Source organism: Camelus dromedarius, chromosome 19 (genome assembly GCF_036321535.1).
Source record: "Camelus dromedarius isolate mCamDro1 chromosome 19, mCamDro1.pat, whole genome shotgun sequence".
Taxonomy (NCBI): Eukaryota; Metazoa; Chordata; class Mammalia; order Artiodactyla; family Camelidae; genus Camelus; species Camelus dromedarius.
This window is the reverse complement of record NC_087454.1, coordinates 10,831,077-10,857,780: the sequence shown is the minus strand read 5'-3', so window position 1 is coordinate 10,857,780 and position 26,704 is coordinate 10,831,077. Positions and strand designations below refer to the sequence as shown.

The window sequence follows — 26,704 nt, the reverse complement described above, 5'->3', positions numbered from 1 at the left end:
GGTTTCCCAGTGCATATCAAAGTTACGTCTACACTACTTACTACAAGATGGAGCGTGGGGACTGGAGGTCAGGTAGCGCAGTGAGGAATGGCCCGGTATCTCTGGGCTTCCTGGACCAGGGGGATGGGGAGGAGAGGAGAGGAGGGGAGGAGAGGAGAGGAGAGGGGGAGGGAAGGGCCATGATGCTCTCAGGCAGGAAGAATCAGGGAAAAGAACTGTAGCAGAGAAGGACTACCCCCAAGCCTGCCTTTAGGGGGCGCCTGGCTCCATGGCCTGAGGCCACAAGCTTGGAGAACCTAAGAATCAGGCTCCTCCAGTTCCCAGTGATTCTAGGTAACTGGCCCTGAGCAGATGTGGCTGAGTCAACCCAGGGCCACATTTGGGAACCACTGTGTCCTTTCCGAGGGTAGTATGGCCTTTAAGAAAGCAATGTGCCAGCCACTTTTTATTGTCTCGTAATTATTGTTAACATTACATTCTCTGATAATAATTCTTACTTTATACACGAGTCACCGAGGCTCAGTTACAGAGTTTTGCTCATGGTCATAGTGAAGTATGAACCCAGCCTGCGATTTCAACGGATTTCCGTCTCTATGGCAGGCCTGAACACGAAACAAGATAAGCTTTTAAAAATAGGGGAGTTACTTTATCCCGTTTCCCAATTCAGAAGGTTGGCTGCTAGCCGACACTGGAATTTCAGGGCAAGAAAAGCTTTTGATTCCTCAGTTAAAAAATTAAAAGGTTTAAACGAATATTTTTAGGAGGCAGAACAATGAACGGTGCACATTCACTTTGAAACAGTGTGATGTCTCACTGGTGTTAATGTTGACAGGGTTCAGATGGAGGGGACGTTCAGAGCAGAAACCCCTGTGGCCTCGGAGGAGGCACCTTAGGGGACCAGAGGGGAGGGAGCCCGTGACAGACTTTACCTCCTTCACGATTTGGGAGGGCTCTGCTCCGCCTTCCTCTAGGATCAGAAAAAGAGCTGTTGGGGCGTGAGCTTTGCCACTTACACTTAGTTCACAAAGGACAGCTTAGCATGGGGGTTGATATTCATTCCCTTGGCAGAAATTTCAAAAACTTTAAGATTTACGATTTGAGAATCCTCGCTCTGAAACACAGGAGAATTTTCTCATAGAAACTGGTTCCGCTTGCCAAATAGATGCCGCTTGCGAAAAATCTCCTAGTTGTATTTCTCCTCTGAGTTATTGAAACAAATAGATTTTAAGTGCCTGGCTGGCTCACGTAGTGCATCCTGTTAGAAGGTCAGAACGGAAAAAGATGGGTGTTAGCAATGTTACTGGAAGAATAAACTCGCAGGCCCCCTGGGGCGGCTCTGGGTCCTTCCTCTCACCCAGTAACCTGTGGGCACGTTGGTTTTTTTCTCATTCTTGGTATAATATCAGTTATGGCACTGAGTAATTTGCTCTAGGTGCCCATCAGAGTGAGGATGTTAATAGCAACATTAAGAATTTCATTTTGTAATAACCGTTCATGAAAAAGCTGAAAATGTGTGTATATATGCATGACTGGGACATTGTGCTGTGCATCAGAGATTGACACTTTGTAACTGACTCTGGTTCAATTTTAAAAATTTTTCATTTTTAGTTTCAGCATGTTGATGGGGGTTTTCCTTTTTTTCCCCCTTTTCCTCTTTTTTTTTTTTGACTATCCATAATAATTTCAGGAACAAGCCCGGCTTTGTTACATTTCCTTCATCTTACCTCACCTGGCCTGGGTAACATGCCTTCCAAATTGTATTGAGACTTTGCCGGGAGACAGCTAAGCAGCAGGCCCTAACAGCTGGGCCATTTTCTAAGAATCAAAGGACGCGACTTCAGTTTCCAGTCCTGGCTTTGGCCCGCTTGGTGAGAACTGACATTTTACCCGGCGCAGCCTGTGCGTTTGGGGTGATTAAAGTTGCTGCCTGATTCAAAACTTAGAGGCGATTAAACTTGTGTTTTGAGGCCTTTTCTTTCACTCATTTATTCAGACAAACATTTATTATTGAATGAATTGGATTTAAAAACACTACACAGACATAAAACATTGGCAGCTTGTAGATAGCAATTTTGAAAATTTGCTCTCCTAAAGGAATTTCATTACCAAATCCTCGTGAATCTTGAACCTCAAGGAGAATAATCCTTGCCTTTGTCGGAGTGTTAAATATAGACTAATCAGACAATAGTGAAGCATTCTGTTCAAAGCATTCCTTTTAGGCTACCCATTTATTACACTCTGCTCTTAAGAGATGAATTTGATTAGCATTGAACATTCAGTCAGTGTTTTTGCATAGCTAATACCAGGGAGAAATTTTCAAAAAGTTGTGCCTGCTATTTAATAATATCCTGTAGTCAATTTTTAATTATCTGTGTTGATGGAATATAATCAGTGATGTGTAGACTCCAAAATCATTTCCTCTGGCTTTGGGAAGCATTGTTAAGTATCCTGCTTTTATTTACCTTCCATGGTGGTTTTGTCCAGACAAGGATTAAAATTATGTCAGACTCTGGGTGCCCACAACTCATCCTAGGAAGGAAGGAGGGAATGGTTTAAAGGTATCTTGGTCGTTGTGGGAAGGTCAGCTAGAATTTTAAAAATTATTACAGAGAGTCCACAGAATGGAACAACCCAAGATGATTCGCCTGGTTTATTAAAATAGAAAATAATGGCCAATCATTCACTACTGTTGCATAAGAAAAAAAGCACAATAAATAAACCACTTACAAAATTTCCATGTACGTATATTATTGTTTCCCAGTTTTGCATTTTGAAATTTTCTGAAAGTGAGTCTGCGTAAGTCACGCCCCAGGGACACTGCCGCAATCAACGCCGTCAGATTTGCGATCTCCAGAATGTTCCGCTGTGCATGTTACTAGTCCTGCGAGGAGGCCTGTTGGGGAAACAGAAGGGCTGGTGTCCTGACCTATGAATGTTTCTAAATGATGTCCCTGTTACTTGTATTAGCTGTCACTGTTTATTATTAAAAAGACCTCTCTCCTTCCTGTTCATTCTGGTTAAGCTTGTTTTTATGGGCAGCAATTACAGAAGGAAATTTTTGGAAGGTTTATCTTCTGAGTAGTGGCCTCTTGGGTTTTGGAAGTCTTCTCAGCCTGCTCTAGAGCCTGCCATCTTCAGCCCTCCTCCCATCTTTAGGCCTCTCGGTTTGGTCCATTCACCTGAGAGATTGATGGGATTGCTCGGCTCACGCCTTGGAAGTCAGTAACGGCCAGCTCTCCAGGGTGAGATGAGGGGTGACCACTAGGTGTGGAGGTGCTGATGCCTGGGGAAAGAAAACCATCTCTGGCTGCCTCCTTCGGTGTGGGGCCAGCCCTTGGTAAGTCAGGAGGAAGAGCTCCATTGACGTGGTCTGTGGGGCAGTGGGGTCTGATTGACATCACTGGGCTTCAGCAAGTTGGCAGCTGCCCTTAACCTCTCTTCCTGGCTTGCCTGCCTGCCACTCACTCAGAGCATCATCTAACCCGCTCCCTTGCAGGTGACCACGTAGGACTGCTGTTCCAGTGTACCCCAACACCTCATCTCCCCAGCTGGACACCAAGCAAGGGAGAGCCTTGGGAGGGGTGAGGCATGGCGCTTTGACAAAGGCCAGTTTCTAAATTCGGTCTTGCCAGCCAGTCAACATTGCAGACCAGTGTCAGTCTGCAGCCACCATGTGCCCTCTCGCAGAGCTGACCTCAGCACGTTTATGAAACAGATTCTGTCCCTGGGTCCTAAGTGGTCCTTTCTCCTGTCCCGTCCCCCCCTCCCCATTCTCCATCTTTGCTGATCTTCTCATCATTTCCACATCAGGAAGCCAGCCAGCCCTTGTCCCTCTGTTATGACCTGCTCTGCGGGAAAAAAAAAAAAATGGAGGGTCTGAATGTCTGCTATGCGTGTGGTCTGGGCCACGTACTTTGATGTACGTAATTGAACAGTTTCCGCCAACCTTCTGAGACAGGTGTTTGTCTCATTTCACAGCTGATGCACTTGAGAGTCAAGCCCATAAATATCTTGCCAAAGTTACAGAGCTGGAAAGTGGTAAAGCTAGGATTAACACTCAGCTTTGATTCAAAACCTGTTCTCTTTCCATATGTGTTTGCCTGTGTTTCTTTTCTTTTCCTTTTTGATATCTGGGTATTCTGCTTCCAAGATAGCATATTATTCTGAAATTTAAAGAGAAGGAATCCATAAATCAAAGGAAAGGCTCTAATTATGGAATTTCAGGTATCCCTGAGTTGTTGGAGGGCTGTGATCTCAAAACCACACCCCACTGGCAACCGGCCCCTGCAGGGTGTGACAAGCTATGTAACACGCATCAAAACACCATTCTTAATTGACTCTGCTTCTTTTACTTAATCCTAGACTGGATGCTTCTATTTCCAGCACAGTTTAGAACTCAGCTGCTTCTCTTTGCTGTCCCTGGCCAGGGATGTGTGCTTTTCTGGTTTTCTAATAAAACTTTAACCTACGTTGGGAGCCCAAATATTTTACTTTCAGCCTTCTCTCTCAGAATGAATTTGGCAGCACAACGTTTAGGAAGATGCTTTACCTTACGTTGAAAATAGCTTTGTGCTGCTTATGTGCAGGCCCGCAGTATCTTTGAACATGAGAGACGTTCTTCCCAAAGAAACACTTTCTTGCCCTGCCATGGTGACTGTGAGCAGCACGCCCGGCGGGGCTGAGGGCCGTGGGTGGGCACCTCCGTCTTCTACCTTGCAGACATCGCCACTGACGAAGTTCCCTTACAAATCCCAAAGGAATTTTCCTCCCTCCACCAGAGGTGTTTATAACCTCTAATTTGCTCACCATGCCTCTTGTAGAAAGGAGTAGCAGCTCAAGCCGCTGGCAGGCAGCCACAGAGCCTCTGTGGGCTGGTGTCCCAGAACGGTGGCGCTCCCCCCAGGGTGCGGGGACGCAGATGGGGAGCAGGAGGGATGCGGGTTGGAGCCGTGGCCCTGCTCCCTGGACGTGAGCTCTTCGGCCAGCGGGCCAGCCAATCAGGGAGCGGGGAGGCGGCCATGTGGCAGTAAGTCAAGGCGAGGAGTAGCCGGGATGAACGTGTGCTTGGGTGGGCCAGCTTGCAGCGACAGCTCCTTTGCAAGATCTTACCGTAAACGCTTAGCCCTTTGTACGCTGCCTGACTTTGGAGAACCGAGCCCTTGCTGAAGATTTGCCCTCATACCTCTTTTGCCTTGGGAAAGGGCTGACCTTTGCGGCCGCTGTAGTATTTGATGTCACCTCCACCTGGTGCTTTGGGCATGACCTCATTTCCCATAGGAGTTTAAAGGGCTAGGGGAAGGACTAATTAGTCCTCATTAAGCACTTACAACGAAGTACAGTCATTCTCCTGAAAAGATAATCTAGTCGCTGAATAGAAAGCCAGACACACTTTTAACATAACATCAGAATACAAAGTCATTTTAAATAAAAGCTTTTTGTAGTTGTGGGAAATGACTGTTTTAATAGGGTCTTTACATATCAGTGTGACAAAGGGATCCTTTAAAATGTGATGATTTTAGTATTTTTGCCGGTCTTGAAAGCTGTCTCATAATCTGGAGTTTCACCTGAGGTTACAGACGAATTTTTTTTTTTTCCTTCTCGTATTTTTGGGCATCCAGCACTAAATAGCAAAATAGGATTGTTTTGATGGGAGTCAGAGAGCTTTCTTGATCAAGAAGGAAATGCTGGTTCTCTTAACGCTGTCTGGCTAGGTTCCAGCTCACTGGCCTAAAAAGAGACGGCATCACCAGTGTGATTAAAATAAGGCCCCTTGGCCCTGCTTAATTAAAACAGTGTGAGAATCTAATAAGAAGCATAAGACCTCGCTAATAGACAACAAAAACTCTCAAACAGGTGATTAAGGCAGTGACAACATTCACTTGCTTGCTTTACTTTTTATCACATCTGGTTGTTCAGAGACACCCCTTTGGTGGGTGAAGATGTCCACCTCCCCCTCCTCCACTCACTGTCTGCTTTTCACACATCTCCCTGCTTGCTGGGGCTAACCAGTAAGACCAGAATGCAGAAAGAATGCGAGAACATGGTCAAGGTCATTTAAAATTCAGTTTGTGGTTACTGCCACGGTGGCTGTGGGGAAGAAAGCTGAAACTCTTGACAATATCGGCCCATACTGACGATGTTTCACAGACCATTGCCCTGGTCTCTGGTCCTGTTAGTAGAGGAAGGCAGACCAGTTCCTCTCCTGATCACCTTCAGGGTCTCCTATGGGTTATCTTGCCCCTTGCTACTATTTTGCCCCAAAGAGGGTCTGTTCTTTATGATTCCTTGCCTTTCCTCCTGCCCTTTATTGGCTGACTCTACACTCGGACTCAGCCTGGTTTGTAGATCCACATGGAGGGGAGATGTCGAACAGGATGATGTGGACCTCAAACTTGGAGCCAAAGGTTCAGTAGCTTCCAGCTTTGACCTTGGTCTTTTGGAGAGGAGAAAAGCCTTTTCCTCTTAGCCTGGCAAAACCCAATTACAAAGTTTTTGTGTTTTTTTTTTTTTGTTTTTTGGCTGTTCTACAATAAAAGTTATAAAAGCTTTTCTTCATCTGTTTCAATTATCTATCCCTCTGTTTCTCCTTCATATTGAAGGAAATAAAGAATTCTCTCAATTTGCCATAGTTTTGTGTAGTTTAAGTCTATACATGACTTCCTGTTCCAGGTGGGCAGTTGTGGTTCCTGGGGTCCTTAGTATTCTAGAACATTCTTTGACATCTTTGTAGCCACCTTGCTTAAGAATTGAGTGACTGGGAAATAAAGCCATGTAGCGTCTTCAAATCGTTTATCTTCAGTCCAATCTAAATGGTTAGTTACTGCCACACTTGAAGGTAGAAAAATAAACATAACTTAGGAAGTAGTTCTCATTTGTTATGCTTAGTGAGGAGCAAAGAATAAACTCATCAATGTGAGGGAGAGGTGTAGGATTTTTTTTTTTTAATGGTTATCCATGATGTGGGCCTATAAAATAAAAACACCAGCTTTAGATCACACAGATTGCCTTGATTTTAAAATGATTAAACAGTTTAAAAAATGATGGGGTGTACTGCTGGTCAGAGTATAGATTGTCACAGCCCTTTTGGAAGATACTTTGGCAGTATTATGCAATCCCCTGTGAACCAGTCAGTCCATCCCTAGGTGGTACCCTAGAGAAACTTTGCTTGTGTATTGTTTCTAGTAAAAATAAGTAAATATAAATAACACTATAAACTCAAATTTAAAAAAAAATCCTCTAAAAAAAACCCAAAACATAAATACAAAAGAGAAACAGACTCATAGAGATAGAAAACAAACTTGTGGTTGCCAAGGGGGCGGGGGGGTGGGAAGGGACAGACCGGGATTTCAAAACGTAGAATAGGTTAACAAGATTATACTGTATAGCACAGGGAAATATACACAAGATCTTATGGTAGCTCACAGCGAAAAAAATGTGACAATGAATATATATATATATGTGTTCACGTATAACTGAAAAATTGTGCTCTACACTGGTATCTGACACAACATTGTAAAATGACTATAACTCAATTAAAAAATGTTTAAAAAAAGCCCATTAGTAGAAGAACACGAAAATTTTCACACAAGGGACTATTATGCAGCAATGAAAATGAATTAACTACAGCTGCTGGCAACAACATAGTTAAATGTTAGAAGCAATATTGTGTGGAAAAAAAAACTAGCCACAGAATACTACATACAATCAGAATTATTTGTAAAGTTCAAAATCAAGCAAAATTAAGAGATATAGGGAATGATACATACAAAATTCAGGACTATGGTTACCTCTGGAGAAGAGGTAGGGGAGAGCTTAGGGAAGTAGAAAGTAGGTAGATACGTCAATATTGGTAATGTCTTAAATGAAAGATGGTAGATTTACGGGTGTTCATTTTATTGTTATGCTTCAAGGTTATATACATGTTGCATGCATTCTTTGGTAGTTTTCAAATTTTGCATAATACAAATAAAACTTTTTGGATTGAACATTTTTTCCAGTTTTATTGAGATATAATTGACATCCAGCACTATATAAGTTTAGGGTGTACAGCATAATGATTTGACTTACTTAGGTTGTGAAATGATTACCACAATAAGTTCAGTTAACATCCAGCATGTCATATACATGCAAAAAAGAAAAGGAGAAAAAAATGATCTTTTTCCTTGTGATGAGAACTCTTAGGATTTACTCTCTTAACAACTTTCATCTATGTCATACAGCAATGTTTGCTGTAGTCATCACAGTGTACATTATTACACTTGTAAAATGCAAACAATTTAAGGTGATAACATAAACCAGACTTTTCCCTTGTTGCGCCCATGTTTTACCAATTTCATATCATAGTCCCTTTTCATGGTCCCCAGTGTCATGGCATCACAGAGAAGTGCTTAAAAGATGTGGTACAGCAGGGAGAGTCCTGGGGTCGTTTGGGTGGCTGAAGATAGAGGCGAGGCTGACAGTAACCCCTCAGTGGAATCAAGCAGGAGACACAGAAGCCCTCTGTACTCCTCTTCCTACAGAATGCCTGGAAGATCTTGGGGCATGGAGAGAGGAGAGCCCATCGAGGCTTGGCATGATCTCTTGGAAAATCCATTATTTCTTGTCCTGACAGTGATGAATGGTTTCAAATGGGGACGATCAGCCTGGATAGCACACTGTGAGGAACTTGTTCCTTCGCTGCCCACTGTTCTCTTCTGAGCAGAACCTGGCCCTTTGAGGGAGGCAGGATTTGGCATGTGTGTGATGACGTCCCAGGTTACGCAGCCAGGCAAATTGTCACAGGCTCCAAGGCTCAGTCTTGAAAAATTAAAAGTGGGTATGTGAGAAATTGGTCCATGTGGGAATAAGAATGACAATGCAAGTGGGAAGTGGACGCCGGGACCGGTGTGGTGTTTCTCCAAGGAGCGAAGTTCTCTCCCGCTGAGGTGCGTCATCGCCGAAGGGCCGGCTGGTCCTGGGAGCTCGTGGGAGCGGAGGGCAGACCTCTCCAAGGAATCATCAGCTGATTCTTAAGCAACTGAAGAGAGTGACGTGTGCCATGCTGGGGTGGTGGAGGCTGAGTCTTACTCTTGATTTCCATTAAATGAGTGTGGGGAGTCAATGCCTAACTGAGCGTTTGTCCTGAGAACACCCAGGGGCCCCTGGGTCGCTTGGTCTTTTTCAGAAGAACTCTCAGACAGGAAAATGTGCAGAATGTCTATTTACTAAAATAGTTTCAACATCTTTTATGTAACGCTGATGCATCTGGAAGTGAAAATGCTAAGAGTTTCATTTCACTAAAAATGGAATTTTTTTTTTTTTTACTTTAACCTTTAACTTTAGATCACGATTAGTGACATTTTCAGTGTAAGTCTTAAGAGTATCAAAGCGTGTGTGTTCATTGAACACGTTGGACCAGTATTTGCTGAGCAGATTTACGTGCAAAGCACTGTGCAGGTTGTTATGAAAAATGACTCTCAGGATCTCACCGTCTAGAGAGGGAAACAGATCATTCATTACATGACAGGACAAATACAATAGATGTGGAAGCTTGTCACAGAGGAGGTGACATCTGAGCTGAATCTGAAAGGAAGGGTAACATTTGAGTGAGTAAGAAGGGCATTCCCAATTGAGGGACCAACGTAAAAAAAAGGCATTTTGCCCTATAAATTTCTAAAATTTCATTGGATATTATGACACAAACATCATGGTAATGAAATGACTAGGAAATTCAGATAAAAATATCTAAATAAATTAAGGCTTTTTTGGCTAAATTTGTTTGCCCTACCTTTTCATCTTAATTATATTGCAAAGAACAATACGTTTACATTATGTTAAACTGGCTAAGAGATGTAGCCAATGAATAGAATTCTAATTCAGTTTAAAAGTAGTTTAAAACCCTAGTGGAAAAACAATTAAGAGTTTAGCATTTTTATAATACTTCCCTCTGTAACTCTTGTACTTCTCAGAAAATGGTGTTAAATCCCAAATAGAAATCTGTCTTGTTTTATCATTTATCACAGAGATAAAGATGAACTGAGAATAGAAATCTCAAAATGCAATGATAGGACCTTACATTTCCATAGCGCGCAGTCTATAAAGTACTGTAGTATTTGTTATTTAAATTCAGCCGTATACCACAGAAGGAGCAATATAAGACAAAATTACAAGTTTGCTTTTCAGAATAAGCTGTTACCAGTACATCTGCTCCACTGTGTACTGGTAGCACTTGTAAACAATTCATTCCTACATTATTTTTTCCTGAAAAACCTGTTGCAAAATTGTCTTTCTTCTTTTCCACCTCTTTGCACAGTCTATTTCATTAAATTTTTTTCTGACAGGGAGGTAATTAGATTTCTTCATGGATTTCCGCTTGGAGGAGGTACTGGGGATTGAACCCAGGGACCTCTTGCATGCTGAGCATGCGCTCTACCACTTGAGCTATACCCTTCCCCCTATTTCATTAAGTTTTAGCAATTCTAACTCAGAATAGCATCGAATAGACAACACGTGGAATGTGTGTGCTATTAATTCGAACGTCTTATGGCATGTTCATTAGACAAATACATAATATTTATAAAGTCTGTCCAGTAATTAAAAGGAATGGATGAGTATGCGTCACTACTTTGCCTTTTTTTAGGAAAAGAAATAATTCGCAGTAAGCGTTTCTGATTATTTCAGCAATATTTATAGTGCTTGAATGATAATATTTGTTGTTTCTGTCGTTTAGATTTTATAGATAAGCTTTGGATGGAAGTATTTCTTTTCTCTTGAAACGTCTGCGCCCCTACACATACGTTACAGGTTACTGAAACAATAATTTGGCCTTCAGCTGCAGTGAACAAACCTCTTCTTTACCCTCAGTTTGCTGAGGGCCTCTCTGATGACTTCTCTTACGGCCTTACAGAGATGTGAATGCTAATTAATATTTTAATGGGAAAAAATGTTGGCAAATAAAACTGTTAAATTTGAAGCGTGAATTATAAATTCCCTTGGTTGCCCTGTTTTTAGAGTGCTTCCAGGGTGCTGAGCTCTGTGCTAAACATTTCACTAGTAGCTAGTATTTAATTTTCCCGACTACTATGTGAAGTGGGTGTAGTAATGCCCGTTTAACAGATGAATTTGTAACTATTATGTCTCACAACATTTAATAATAATTTAAATATACTATATTAATAGTATATCTTAAACACAGAACTTGGGAGCTTTACACATACTTCATATATACATGTAAGTCTTCTTTTGTTCATTCAACTAGTATTTATTTATTGACTATTTATGTGCCAGGCTGCTGTGCTAAACTGTGGGGATAGGGTGATGAGGTAATACCCACCCTGCTCCTGCCTTTAAGGGGCTTAAGATGTTTGATGTACTGGGAGAGATGGACTTGCCTAAGACACAAGTACTAGAAAATATGATAATTGCATTCATAGGGGTAGGTACAGAGTGTTGTAGAAAAATGGGGAGAGAGGACCTCAGCTTCCTGGAAGGTATTAGAGAGGCCTTCACAGAAGACTTGAAGAATGAGTCTGAGTTTGGAAAGATGATCAGAGGGGAGAGTGCAGAGGGAATGGAATAGATGGGGTGTGGACATGAGCCGGAGTGAGGGAGGCTTGGTCAGGGGGCTACAGGGATTCAGAGAGGGTGAGCATTAAGTGCAGCTGGAGGAGGGTCACGGCTGGCTGGGGTCAGATCACAAGGAGCATGGCCTGCTGCTCTAAGGAGGGCAGAACTTATGCTCTGTGTGTTGAAAAGTCATCAGCAAATTAACTCAACAAACACTCATTCAGTTATGATTAAGGATGTCCTTCTCGCCTTCCTCCCTCCTCTTCTCACTGGAAAACCACTGCAGTGCTTCAGCCAGCAGCTAAGGATGGGCTGTGGGAGAACAGGCTGCAAAGTGGCAGGGGCGGAAGCAGGGAGACCAACTGGGAGGCCAGCGTAATAGTCTGTTGAGTTGTGATGGTGGGCGGCCTGGAGGGGAGGAGGTGGTAGGAGGGGGTAGTGTGCTGGTGGCAGAATCAGTGGCCCGATGGTTGGGTATGGGACATAATTTAGAAAAGGAAGTTGTCAGAATGTTGTCGGTACCACTGCTGAGCTAGGGAAACATAGGAGGGGGAAGGATCCACTCTGCTTGGATTTCCAGAAAACTCCAGGGGAGGTGGAGGAAGACATCAAAAGGAATTGAGATTGGAAGTTGGTCTCAATGAGTAGGCATTTTCTAGACGGCAGGGAGGGCAAAGGCATGCTAATCAGGAGTGGTATGTTCAAAGGCACAGGAGCATAACCGAAATGGTGCAAATAAATAACTACACATGCACACAGGTACAAAAAGGAAATTAATATGTGACCCATAAATAACTTTTGTTGGATCTTTTTTTTTTTAAGTTTTTTTTTTCAGAGGGGAGGTGATTAGGTTTACTTACTTAATTATTTTTAAGTGAGGTACTGGGGATTGAACCCAGGACTTTGTGCATGCGAAGCACACTCTCAACCACTAAGCTATACCCTCCCTCAACTTGTTGGTTTCTTGACACTCTCATATCTGTTTTTGTGTTGCAGTCATTCTAAGACCCATAGTAGGAACAATTTCTAAAAAGATTAAAATGTTTAAATATTTTTTTACACCATAGACATATAATATAGAGAAATTCCTCTCTTTACTTCCATATTTTAAGTTAGAGATTCACTTACGGCTCTTGATTATGTTATCTGACTTCTTTCTAATAAAATTTAGCCATTTGGGTCAGACTTGGATTTTTAGGTTTTTTCTTAGCGGTTTGGCATCTGGATTTGGGATTAATCAGCATCTTTAATTGACTGAAATACCTATAACTTTACTCCTGATGGAAATATGAACATGTTGATTTCAGTTTAGCTTGAGAACTAAAATCAAGGGACAGTCAAATCCAGAAAAAGGTTAGTCATGCTAAAACTTAGGTGACATATCAACTCTGGAGAGAAATAGAGTGGTGTTGATTTAATATTTAACTTTTTATCATAAGTATGAGTGTTGATAATCAAATCAGCTTTGGAGAGATGGTATAGCACTGGAATTATGAGCACAGCCTCTGTGAAAGACAGTGGCTTACGTACCGCCTTTACCATCTGCTAGCCGTACAAACGCTCAGTTTCTTGTCAATAACAGAGATAATAATGACCAGCTACCTCACAGGGTGCGATGGAGTGGGGTATTGTGTGTAAAGCAGTCGGTCACACAGTGCCAGGAACACAGTCAGTGTTCAGTCAACGTCTGTGATGAGTTTGAATATCCCTGATACCGTGCTTTACCTGAGTCATCCACAGAAAGGCATGTAGAGTTTTGAAAGTGAAAGTCAGGCTGTTTTGGTAAACACATGTGCTGAACTGGCTTACCTCTGTGGCTGGGAGGAATCTTAGAGAGGAGCAGATTCAGCCATGTTGCTGACATTTTCTGGGGAAGAAACAATTGTTTTTCTTCTCTGAAGTTTGGGAATCGTTAGGCAGAGAAGAAGGGGAAGGAACAGGATTATTTTGATGATGTCATCCCTAAAGTCAGGGGTCGGGATGGGAAGCAGCCCTGGGGCAGAGCCCTCCCATCCTCAGCTGTGTCTCCTTGCTGAGTTTTTTGACATTCTGAATTAAGAACTGTGTGTGGGGCGAGGGGAGGGGAGGGGGAGAGAGAGATTATGCAAATATGTTTCTCTTTTCTGAGAATTCAACTACTGTGACTGAAGACCACAGAAAACTGCCTAACTCAGTGGGAATATTGTTTTTATAATTACAGGTCTAGGCATTTTACACTGAGTTTCTCTACTGCCACCCTTTCCTGCTCAAGCAAAATCTGTGTGAAAAGATCTGCTGGGAAGGACCTGACTGCTTCTGATTCTCCATTGTGATGAAAGCACGTGGTACAGGTAAGTGTCTCCGAAATCTTTAACCAAAAATAACTATTACTTAATTGTAAAATTCAAGATAGTGGTAGGGATGTATACATATCTGTTCTCATACACACACTCACAAAACATAAACATACATCTATAGATTCATATGTTCTCCGTCTATTTACTCTTCCTCTTTATAAAAGCAGAACCCTTGTTTTCTTGTGGGAAAGAAAGTAACTTCTGTTTATTTTGAGATCACTGATTAGGATGATGACACGGCATTGATAAGAAAGGGGTAACTCCGATGATCGTGTTTAGAAATTCAGCTAGAGAGACTGACATCAGATGGTCATAGGGAACAATACAGTATATGCTATCACTTAGCTTTTTTGTTCCTTTTAACAATGCAATAATGAACGTCTTTCGTAGCAACAGCTATTTATCTACAACGTGATTTTTAGCAGTTTCATAGTATACCATTGAATATGTACCCAAATTGATCCCCTCTGGTTGGACATCTAAGTTATTTCTAATTTCTTTGATTGATCCCCTCTAGTTGGACATCTCAGTTGTTTCTAATTTCTTTGCTTTTATGCTGCCAAGAGTGTTCTTATGGCTTCATGTGAATTGCCATTATTAGTGGCTTCCTTGGGATACTTCCTCAGCAGTAAATTGCTAAGAGTGTTCAAGTTTTAAGACTCTTGATACTTGTTGCCAAATTACTTTCCAATAAAGTCATACCATTTATATTTCCAGAGGCGCAGTGTGTGAGAGACCTACTTCCATACAGTTTTGCCAGTGCTGAGAATTTTGAAAACAAAAAGAGTCTTTGCCAGTTGATGATGAGAAATGGTGTCTCCATGTGTTATTTTTTGGTGGGGGGAGGAGGATGGTGAAAGGGAGACATTTATTTATAAATCATACTGTTTTGAAGAATCTTTCTTCTGTAGACCAGTAGCATGCTTGAAACTTACTAGTAATTGACATTTGAGAAATAATACTAAATCAAGAAGGTGTGGAAAGGTCCTTGGGAATTTTAAGTTTTTCCCTTTTTTTGGCTAGCTATTTTTAGACAACTGCGAGATCACTGGTTAGCAATGCTTTTTCAATGGAAAACAGTTTTTTTTTTAATTTTTCACTAAGAATTAAAAGGTATTTAATAAACAGCCATCATTAATGGATCTAAAGTTGTACTATTCATTAGTTAAAGTATATATGTGTGTGTGTATGGGTATGTATAAGTATACATAGATATGTGTGTGTGTGTGTATTCACATCCATATGGGGAGTCTGCTGCAACATAATTATGGTAACACCATATGATTCAGAGGCTGGAGATCCCTGTCAGTCGGACTGCAGGCTCCAGGCTGCCTGGGCTTAAATGCCAGCTCTGCTGTTTTCTTGAGGTGTGACCTTGGGCAAGTTACTTTACAGCTCCATGTCTAAGTTTATAACATTTAGATCGTACTAGTACCTATCTCATAGGGTGTTGTTGCAAGCAACTATTTGTGAAATCATTAAAAAGTCCTATTTCAAGAGAATGTTTAACGGTATGAGAAAATGGTCATGGTCAAAGTAAATAAAAGGCAAAGTATGACACTAACCGTAGTGTAATCCTAATCCTGTAAAATTAATGTTTTCCCTTCCCCCTCTTTCTTTTCCTTTTCCTCTGGGATTCCCCCCCCCCCAAAAAGGTATACTGTATTTCTGAATGTCTATAATTAGAATGAATGGTGTAACCCCAGTTCTGGAGAAACTGACCGACCGAAGTCTGCAAGTCAGAGACCCATGTGCCACAGAGCTCTGAAGTCAAAGCTGTCTGTGACACCTGGCCAGCGGGCCCCTCGGAGCAGCCCTTGTGCAAGAGCAGAGCCGCATCCTAACCCTCGGCTGCCTTGCTCCTGAGATGCAGCGAGTACCTTGGGGCAGGCAGGCTTCCTGGCCTCTCGGAGCCGCACTGAACGTCTAATCATCCAGCTCCACGTCTGAGCTGCTCTGCGGGCTCCTCTCATTCCCCCAGTGCTAAAGTAGCTTCCTTTCTTTAAATAAACGCACGAGAAGGTAGAATCAGAGATCTCCATCTCTTAGGAAATGTATATTTTATCCTGCAAAAGCCCAAAAGGGAAAACCCTGGGAGTGTGAGTCCCTCAAGCCTTGAGCCACATAATAAGCTTGAAATGTAGAAGGAGAAAAAAATCTGAGCTTAGTCTGGCGTGAAGGAGACAAGCCCACAGTGACTTGTCTGGCCTCGGCCAGTGCTTTTCACCGGAGGCTCTGCAACTCTGTGGATGTACATTTGTTTTGGCCCAAATTTCCAGTCTAATTTGAACAGCTCTCTGTTTTTTTCAGTAAAAGAGGAACATCTGAATTCCTAATTAAGACAGTTTAGCTTAAGAATTCCTCTTTAATGGGCCATAAATTATCCTCCTCGAAATGATTACAGGGATGAGTAAGAAAGTAAAATTTGCCTGTATGCCATTCATATGCTATTTCAACAGAATTAATAAGTTCATCAAGGGAGGAGGAGGGTCAAGAAATGTATCAGCAAATGGAGGTCAGGGAAAGAGTGCATCGTGTCCTGCCAGCCTCCAGTGAGTGGAGGTAGAAAGGCGTTAGGTCGCGGTCATGTGGATGGTGATAACTCTACCATATGGGGCACTTGGTATTGGGATTCCTCCTCTACTCGAAGAGAGAGGAAGAAACGAGTCTCTTGCTGTGCATCGCTGGCTGGTGGGGAGGAATGTAGACATGTTGATTAGCAAGGGCACCAAGATGAATTTCTCTAGGGAGGGAGAAGACGTGGGAATATTTAACTGCATTTAACAGCAGTTTGGGGTTGTCTCCATAATCAAACCATTTTTACAATCATGTGGGAAACTCCTCTGCAAGACCAGGCCAAATCATTGTTGAAAACTCGATTTACAGAGTCCCGCAGGGGCTTTGGGGTACCTTCAGGCTTTGCCAGTACAGGCTGAAAGCACAGCTTTTGAACTGGAAGAAACTGAGATGATGTCTTTAAATTCTGATCTCATTTAGTCATTTACCCTCGTTTATTCATTCAGCAAATAGCTCTTTGGGGGCTCCTGTGTGCTAGCACACCGTGTGCTTCCAGGCACTGGAGGTGTGGAATGGAACACGACAGACACGGGGCCTGCCCGGATAGAGTTTACGTTTCTAAGGGGGATACAGTCAACAGCATCTTAATCTGGTTTGGGTGATCCGGGGAGCTGTTCCGCGAGTGGGCCATTCCTAAAGAAGAATCAGAGTGCATCTGAAATGAGAGACTGGAGAAACCAGTGGAGGATTACCTGTTGATCTGGAAGGCACAGGCAGGAAGAACCAGAGAGTAGTCAGGGACTGGCAGTGAGGGTGTGATTATGGAGGGCAGGACCAGATTGGGAAGTGAAGAAGGTGCCAAGAGAAGACAAGTATAAATGCACAATTGTCAGGGCCGGGGAAAACCGTGCAGTTACTGAGTTCCCAATTTAGGTAATCGAAATAATGCATGTTATTGACAGTCCGCACTTAACACGTGAAATGGATGTGTTTTACTCTCTGACTATGTAAACATGTTAGACAGGAGAGTGGGTGGTACTTTGGCTTTTCTTAACCATCACCCAAAAGGAAGAACTGAGGTGGTGGCTTCACCAGAACACGTTTCCCTTACTCTCACTTTGACTAACTGCATCCCTGTCCTCATCTTATCCACCATCGTTCGTGTTAGAGAGTGAGAAGAGTTACATAATTAATTCTCCCTTCTGTGCATAAGCACAATTAACTTCACTTCGTTAACTTTGAACAGATTTAAGTTCTAGATCAAAATCGTCTCCTCACTTGTCCCTTCTGGGCCTCTTTAGTGTTCTGGTGCCCTTCCACTCAGCTTGTCTGTGGGATTGTGGTTCCTCTTACCTTCCTCCTTCCATTCCTGGGTGCTTTTAGTGGTCTCTTAAATGATGAAATCCACTTAGAGATTTATTTTATCTCCTTTGACCTTCAACATGAGTTTGGTAAAGGCTACATTTTTGGCTTTGGATTTACTATCATGGAGGGGGACCCTTTTTTCTCTGTTTTATCCCTCCCTAGTCAACTGCTTTGTTCGAGGGCTCGAAGTTGTGCCGTATGTTTTACTCAAATCCTTTTCCTTTCTTCCATAAGCCCAGTTTATTTCATTTATCTCCTTTCCCCAACCCAACCCATCCAAGCACTCAAAACACACACACACACACACACACACACACACACACACACACACACACACACAGAGTGTATTTCGGGATTTACAGTGCACCTTTCCATGATTAAAAAAACCCTACTGATACTCATTAAATCTTTAACATAGAGATCATCTCAAAAACTACCCTAAATATGTTCTTCCCTTGGCCACTCCAGTTCCTTTAGTCTGGAGGTAGCCTCCAAACCTCATAGCCAGTTTGGGGGAAGGTATTATTTCGAGACATTTGATGTTTTTCATGGCAAAATGAAAATGGTAGAGACAAAGGCTTAAGGGTACATAGTGTTTTATATGTAGGCATAGATTTCAAAACTATTTTGGAGTGTATTAAGAGGGCCTGACATACTTTACAAGACTTCTGTATAAAGCATTTTATTCTTTGACAAGTCTTACACGTTATATAATTTGCTGTGTCAGTGTGCAAACATTCACAGAGTACTTTTCCCTTTCATGAAATAAGGTAGAATATTTGTCATCTGACAGGGTCAGACACATGAGAAAATGGTTGATCCCAAAGTCTACCGCTTTGTCTCCCCATGCTGGGACGCTGGGGCAGACATGCTGCAGAAATTTCCCCCCTTCTAATACACCGAGGCTGCTCTGCATGTTGGCAAACTGTACTGTGCGAAGTGTGAGCAGTGATGACGAGAAGTGGAAATATCAAAGTGTCAGTATTCCGTGGTGCTTCTCAAATCACTCTCTTTGTTTCTCTTAGGGTTTATCGAATGAGATGAAAGCATTTAAAGATGCTTTCTAAATTCTAGAATGTTACGTATTTACAGCTTTTGGTGTCGTTGTCTTTAGAGGTGGAACAAGTGTGAAGATCATTTTGTCCCCCTTCCCGCCGCCCCCGATGCAGGACCCCTCAGGTGTCTGTCATTCGTGCTTTTCATTTCACCAGGGTTCAAATAGTGAATTAGTGACCGTTCACTGATTACTGAAAGATTACTGTCATGGTAAGATTTAGAAATGATATGCAGAACTTCCTGGGAGTAAGGTACCTTTTTTTTGAGTTAGCAAGAAACAAGACTCACACCTCTGGATGCTAAACAGCATGAAGAAAGAGTACCTCTTGAGATTAAGAGGGAAATATATGTCATTGATATTTATTTAGGTTTTCACTAAGTGAGTAAAATTTGGGAAGGTAGTTTCCATGACTTAGCAATTTATTCTATCTCCTGTTGATTCTTCCTTTTTTATCTGTCATTTTTCTTTTCTTGAGGACAGCAGGTCACTGGGAGGATTATAGACATAGAAACCTTTAGGACATTTCCTGGCCTGGCGCACAGTTAAAGCATCTATTACTACTACTTTTACTCTGTTGTTTTTCCCAGCTACTTCACACTTCCTTCTTTTTCTGCGGAGATTTTCTTGAGTGTCTAAAATAAATAAATGTAACCAAACAAAACAAGAGATTGAGTACTGAGAGCACATGCTTTAGAAGCTGGGGCTATGTTCGCTTCCACTGGCACAGGTGTGATCCTCTAAGTACATCCGTGGCTGACCCCAGGTTCAAGTGGAACACCTTGTGTCTGGGGATCAGGAGAGCTTTGAACAAGGGACTCATTCATTCTGTGCCTCCAGGTTTTACAGCTCTAACAGGAGTGCGTTACTCTCTGATGCTTGTTCCTCTTCTGAATATGGTCACCATCTTACATCCTTGATGTCTTAAGGCTTTGAAGTCCCTGTAGGAAAGAACCTGTGAGGAGTCCCAGTCACTGTTTACATTCTGTCCACACATTTGTGTATATGCGTCGAGTGTTTTTTCGGCTTGTTTCCTCCCGCATGTTCAGGGGCAGCAGGTGACCTGCCCCTCCAGTGATGATGGTGAAACAAAATGAAACAAAACAAAACACTTCTTTCCTGAACAAAAGCAACCTCTTCCAAATGCCTAACCCCTTAAGCTAGTACTCAGATGGCACAGAGAGCATCACTCCACTTGCCACTGAAATACAGCCGTCTTGGGAGTGAAATTTGGCAGCTGTGTGAGAGTCAAGCTGCAGTACTTATATGACAGTTTGGGGAAAGGAGTGAGACAGAAATAGCAGATTCCAAAATAATCCAATTAGAAGAACCGGGAAAGTAGAGTTGGGCAACAGGAAGGGAGGATGTTATGCCCCGAAGTGGGATTATCTCTCCCGATTACACAATGTGGACTTCAGTTCCAGAAGCTTGATGGTGACCACGGTCAAGAATCTCCTGAACACACCCAGAGAGGGGGCTTTCCTGATGTCCCACTGGGCTATAATCTTGTGATTTTTTTCCCCTCTCTTTTCCCCGTAGTCTAATGAGGAAGCTGTGTCGTCACATCAATTGATCTGTCTTTTAGAGCCACCTCCTTCTTTTCCCGTCACATAGGATATCATGGTTCAGTATTTATGACATCAGAACATATTATCCTAAGAAGTCGTCATGTTAAAGCGCCTTTTGAATGGCTCAGGCAGGATAAACTTCCAGATCAGAAAGGACAACCCTTCTGTTTAATTCAGAGATCTTGGAAATAACAATGACTGGGAAGAAAGATGCAAGAAATGTACCTAGTAAACAAATGCACTTGAATTAAAGTGTAGAATTCTTTAGGTTTTCTGGAATGGGAGTAACCATTGAGATAAATACTAGAATAAGAACGTGGAAGTCATAGTGGATAAAATTGAAAAATACTGAGCGATGTACACAATAGCAGTTTAAAAAAAAAAAGGTGAAGATTTGCCAACACAGTAGAAATAATCAGATCATCAGATGATGGGACGTCAAATCTCTCAAAAGGGAGATTCCAAGGAGTAAAGGAAGCAGATGCTAAAAGAACCCTGGCATTTTAATTTAACCAGAAAAGAGAGAGCTTTAAATATATAAAAAGGGAAAAAAATTTTAAATATATAGTTTCATTTAAAAGCACATAAATCTTTAGGTAATGAACAGAGTTCATAGAGTTTTCTACTATTATAAGATGGAACTGAAAATGAATTCAAGGAAAATTAAATAAAATTCATGAAAAAAATAAGATTTGGTATCAGAAATTCTAGTTTTGAATTTCAGTTATACAATTTATTTGCTTTGTGACCTTGGGGAAATCATTTAAAATCTGAGTTTTTTGAAAAAATCTAGGATATAGAGATAATCATATCTATCTACCAGGGGTGCTGTGAGGATCAAGTCTTGGAATGCATTAAAATGTTCTATGGGTTGTAAGGCCCTCTACATATGTTATTTCTGTAAATATGCAGTTTTTGTAGTACTGAGAATCACTTATGAACAGTGGTCACCTGGGAGAATAACTTAGAGGACCAGTCACATAGAGGAAAAATCTATTGTGAAGAATTTAAAAATATATCTGAATTATTTTTTCTGCTCATTATTTTTTCTGGCCCAGAAATTTTTCTCTGTTTATGGGATTTTTCTGAAAATTTTCCAGTGAGGTCTGCTAACAGTTGTCCACTCTCTGTTGAGCTAGAAACCACATGATTTTATAGTAAATATTGCCTCTGAGTAAGCCTGGAATAACAGACGAAAGAAAAAGAATGTTGTCATGTTTTATTTAATAATCCTCATTTCAGGAGATTTGGGCAGAAATAGGAGGGGGTCTGTGCAAGCAACAAGAGTCTGGTAAGCAGGATGCTAAAAGATGGAGACTTTGCAGTGGAAAAGGTGAAGCACAGTGAATCTCTCCAAAATGTGGGCGGGCGTGCTGAAATTCCCTTTATGTTGCCATCCATCTGTCTCTTAATCACAGACTCCATGAAGTGTCTACTTGGCTTTTTTTTTTTTTTTTTAGCATTTTATCTTAATCTCCTACAAAAGTGACTGAAAGGAAATCAAATGGATTAGATGCTGTTTGTGGGTATTCACGTGCATGTTGCAGGGTGGAACAAGCTATGTTTATGAGTGGATACTAACATGGGGGCGAATCTGGATGAATGTGAGTGTATTTGTGTGTTGCACTCATGAATTAATGTGCACTTGTGTGGATATCCATAGACACAGCCCATATGTGCATCTGTTATATACACCCTAACATAGAAAAGACACATTGACATTAATTAAACAGGGTGATATAAAATAGTGAAAGTAAAGTTCCTTTTGGCAGCATTTACTATTATAATTAAAGTCTGTGATGTAACGTCGTGTGCAGGAGAGTTTGCTTATTCATCCTTTAGAACAATAGTAGGAGTTAAATATTAACAGGTTTAAGTGTCAGTAAGTGTCTAAAAACACACTTTCTCTGTTGTGTGCAGGTCTTGCAACGCAGACGTGTCTCTGCTTGCTTGGAATTCAAAATGCTTTGGAGAAAAAATGTTGCAGAGTGTAATTTGTGGCAGAAAATGTGCCCCGATTGTTTGTTTATTATTCCTGGGAGTGTTTGCAGGGCAAAAGTATCACATGTGGAAAAGAACAGCTCTGTTTGGAAAATACAGTAGAAGCGGTGCAAGAAAATTGAATTAAGTAAAGAAACTTAGTCCGTCTTTGATTGATGATGCTTCTTATTTGCTCTTCATTATTCCCTGTAAAGGAATAAAAACTATGAAATTGGATTTGAAAACTGGGTTAAGACAAATGGCTTCTCAGAATTTTTTTACCTTAAGTGTTTGCAATTTTTCTAGTAAAGCGGAAAGTCACTATATAAAGAGTCTATGTTTACTTCATTAAATCTTCCCAAAAAGTGTGCCCTTGAGGTTTGATTTTAGGAATTAGTTTAGAGATACAGAGGCATGGTGTACCTGTTAACTGTGTGATAGTATTCGTCTCTAGATGTTTTATGTGCCCACACGCTTTTTATAGGGTGAGCAATAGAGTAAAAAGGGGGATAAAATACTGTTTTTCTTAAGAAAGTCTTTCCTACCTACCCATCACCCTCCCTTTTCTTCTCTAGGTAAAATTTAGTATACAAGTTTCCCCCATCTCTGAAAGTAGAGCGTTCCTAGGAAACCTTTTGTAAGCCGAAATGGCTTAAAGCAAAGAAGCAATGACCTTAGGACACATCTTGCTAATGGCTGCACAAAGTAAATCGAGACAAAGCACAGATGCTCGAGGAAACAGTTCAGAGCTCTGGCGTCTGGAGGCTGAGATGCTGAGTGCGGTTCCCAGGAAGGAGCTTGGTGGGGCCGCTCTTGCTGCTGGGGGCGCACGCGGCTCTGTAACAGCTGCTGCAAAAGCCACTGCGAAACTGTTCTCGTTTTTTGCCTGTTTTCGTAAAAGCCCTAATCCTCTTTGGATTTCTTTCCGTTAGCAAAAACAGGTGCTAATGTAGGTCTCTCGTAAAACCAAGCTGTCATAATGCGAACTGTTGAAACGTGGGGGGTACTTGTAGTCTCCAAATACGTTTATCAGAGACTCATAGATGTTCACGTGAATCTCTTAACAAGGCCATAAACCGCTTGAAAAGAGGAGCTATTTTATTTGTTGTCACTCTGGCACCTAAGACAAGGCCCTAAACATAGTTTGTTGAATGAATAAATGAATGAGTGAATCCATCTATGAATCAGACGTCTGCTGTGCACTAATCATTGTCTTAGACACAACAGACCATGTGTAAGAAGTACAAGACACGATCATGTCTGCTCTGAAGTGGTACAAAACCTAGCAGTGTTTGAACAACTTGAATAATAAAACAAATATTGGATTATAACCCAAAGAATAAAATAAATAATCATGAGTCCATACTGCTGTAAATACATAAATAAATAAGGCAAAAAAAGACAACTTCCTTACAGAAGAATTCCAATTAATACATTAGACCATCAGAACACGCATCGTTAGAACCCATAGTAATGATTGCCACAGGAAAGTTCCAGTGATGAATGCTAGAATCCATGGGCAAAAGTTTAAGCAGAAACAGGATATTTGTAGAGTTTTGAAGTATTCTCCTTCCAAAATACTTAGTAATTATTGATATTAATTACCATCATTTAGTAATTACAAATTACTTAGTAATTTAGTAAATCCTGGCAGACGTCGCCTTAACTAAGTGATCGGGGTGAACACCACCAGTAATACATATTGGCGTCATCATGTGCCCCATCATATGAAGTGCTAAGAAGGGCACACCACCTCTGTGGTCCTTCCTAGTAACGTATAATCTCACTCTCATCAAGAGAAAGTATCAATCAAGCCCTGTCAAACTAGTACTGCCCAAAAGTGTCAAGGTTCTTTAAAAAAAAGGAAGGACTGAGGAACAGCCAGTCTAGATTGGAATGGCTAGACTGGAAGAAACTGAAAAGACCTGGCAGCTAAATGCAAGGTGAAATCCGAGATGGGATCCTGAGACAGAGAAAGGACATCAGTGGAAGCACTGGTGATGCCCTGGTCCGTTCTGTGGTTTAGTTAGTATTGACCAAGGTTCATTTCCTAGTTTTGACCATTGTTCTTTATTGTATCTTGTCTTATGTTTAAGTCTTTGATCCATTTTGAGTTTATCTTTTGTGTATGGTGTAAGGGAGTGTTCTAGCTTCATTGATTTACATGCTGCTGTCCAGTTTTCCCAACACCATTTGCTGAAGAGACTGTCTTTATTCCATTGTATATTCTTGCAACTCTTTTGTTGAAGATTAGTTGACCAAAAGTTTGTGGGTTCATTTCTGGGCTCTCTATTCTATTCCATTGGTCCATATGTCTGTTTTTGTACCAATACCATGCTGTTTTGGTGACTGTAGCTCTATAGTATTGTCTGAAGTCTGGGAGAGTTATTCCTCTGCCTCCTTCTTTTTCTTCAGTAATGTTTTGGCAATTCTAAGTCTTTTGACCATTGTTCTTCAGTCATGGAAGATGTTGACTTAAGAAGAAGCCACATGGAGGGTCCAAGAGAACTCTACTATTTTTGCCACTCTCTGTAAATCTAGAATTGTCTTTATGAAGTCTAGTTGAGGATACAGTCCCAATCCACAGGAAGCCAAGTGCAGAGCCATACGTGACTGTATGGGTTAGAACTTGCAATGGAGGGGTCAGCTCTGGGCTGAGTGGGTGTTGGGGGGAATGAGAGATGCTGGGGATTGGCTCGGTCAGGAGGAGTTTCATACAGAAGGAAAACCTAATCTGCACCTTGAAAGGAGAGGTAGAGATGATGGGTGGGCACACGGACAGGTTGTTCTAGGTACAGGGACAGCAGGACAAAGGCATGAGAGAGGGATGCAGGTGGCCTGTGTTTTGGGAGGCTGGCTGAGTGATATGTGCATTTTTGCTGGGGATCAGTGTGAAAGAAAACTGGATAGCTTTGGGGAAGACAGAGCATAGAGGATCATGAAGACCTGGCAGATGAGTTTGAAGTTCGTAGGGCGAGTGATGCAGGGGTACAAGGTCTTGCTCAAGGAAGTGGCTCAGTGACAGGATATATATCAACTGGTGATGGGGTATCCAGGGTGGCTGGAGTTGGGAAAGATGGAGGTCGGTGGGTTAAGGGTTAGAAATAGGTAATGAGAGCCTATTCCTTTGAGGCCTGGGTTGGGGAGGGTGGGGAGGGATGGTTCCCGGGTCAAGCATACAGACAGGTGGTACTGGTGTCCCTAATTGAAATCACTCATTCAGCAGCTATTTGAGTGCCTACGTTGGAGAATTATTTATTCTAGGTAAATAAAGAGGATTAAAAAGACTACAAACACAATGTCTGCCTACAGTGAGACATGGAGCAGGGAAGTCCATGGCTTGAGGTGGACTGAGGTCAGACCCACCAAAGGGGTCCCTGTCCTCCAAATAAAAAGAAGGGGGGGATTTCTCTATTTTTAACAGCAGCCATGAACAGTGTTAGAGATCTGACAACTAAATGCTGGCATTTCTCTTTCTGCTTGAGAAAGATGTCAAGCCTACCATTCAGACTCAACTCACACAAAAGCCTCTCTAGTGAATCACCATTTTTTCCTTAGGAAAAGCCCACACGTGCCCCTTTAACTCTGCCAAGGTAGAGGTCCCTGGGTCCCCGAGGTCCCAAACATGAAAGCTAAAATACCATACAGGCCCAGTGAACTTGACAGGAGAAGAAGCAGGAAAAGTACGCTGTGTGCTTAGTGCACACTCCTAGTCTTCAGGCGCGATGTCTTTTTTGACGTGTTTGCTGTCATGTCGCCCATTTGAGAGAAACTCTGGGAAGTGACTCCTTGGCCCCCTTTATGGCCCCGCTGTGGAAACACGTGTGTTCAGACTGGCAGGGTAAAGAATCTTCTTACGTCCTTTTTAAATGCTGTATTGACTTCACAACATTTTTTCATAGGAAACATACTTCAAACTTGTAATTAGTCAATGGTTCCATATAAAGATTCTACAGAAAAATACTGTGTCCAGTGGGTCTTCCCACAGCCTCATATACGCCAGTCAGTTTTCCTTCCTTCCCAAGAGCACCTGAAGCTGTTGAGTGCTTTTACCACAGAGGGTGCCTGGTTTCCTTTTGGCTGCAGAAGTGGGAGTCGCATGCTGACCTCGGGGAACCATGCTGAGCTCGTTCCCCAAAAAAGTTGCAAGCTGAAGGCAGGTAGAATGCCTGCTCTGTAACCATCAGCAGGGTTCCGTAAGGACTGGGAAACCTGTCCCGCCATCCATTACACACATAATCCAACAGGTTAATTCAGTATTTCTTAAGTGCATGACTGCTTAACCCAGTGGGCCCTTCAGAGATGCAGCGTAGAGATGAGTCTGGAAAGTGCCAGAAAAC

The 26,704-nt window shown here is 41.9% G+C and overlaps 1 protein-coding gene across 5 annotated transcripts in view; it reads left to right on the top strand.

Annotated features, from left to right (window-relative positions):
- ATXN1 (ataxin 1) overlaps positions 1-26,704 on the top strand; it is a 356,661-nt gene that overhangs the window by 127,220 nt on the left and 202,737 nt on the right. For all 5 annotated transcript variants that reach the window (XM_064476223.1, XM_064476222.1, XM_064476225.1 and 2 more), the window contains one exon: positions 13,745-13,874. The gene's annotated coding sequence lies outside the window, so the exon portion shown is untranslated. The remainder of the gene's footprint in view (positions 1-13,744; positions 13,875-26,704) is intronic.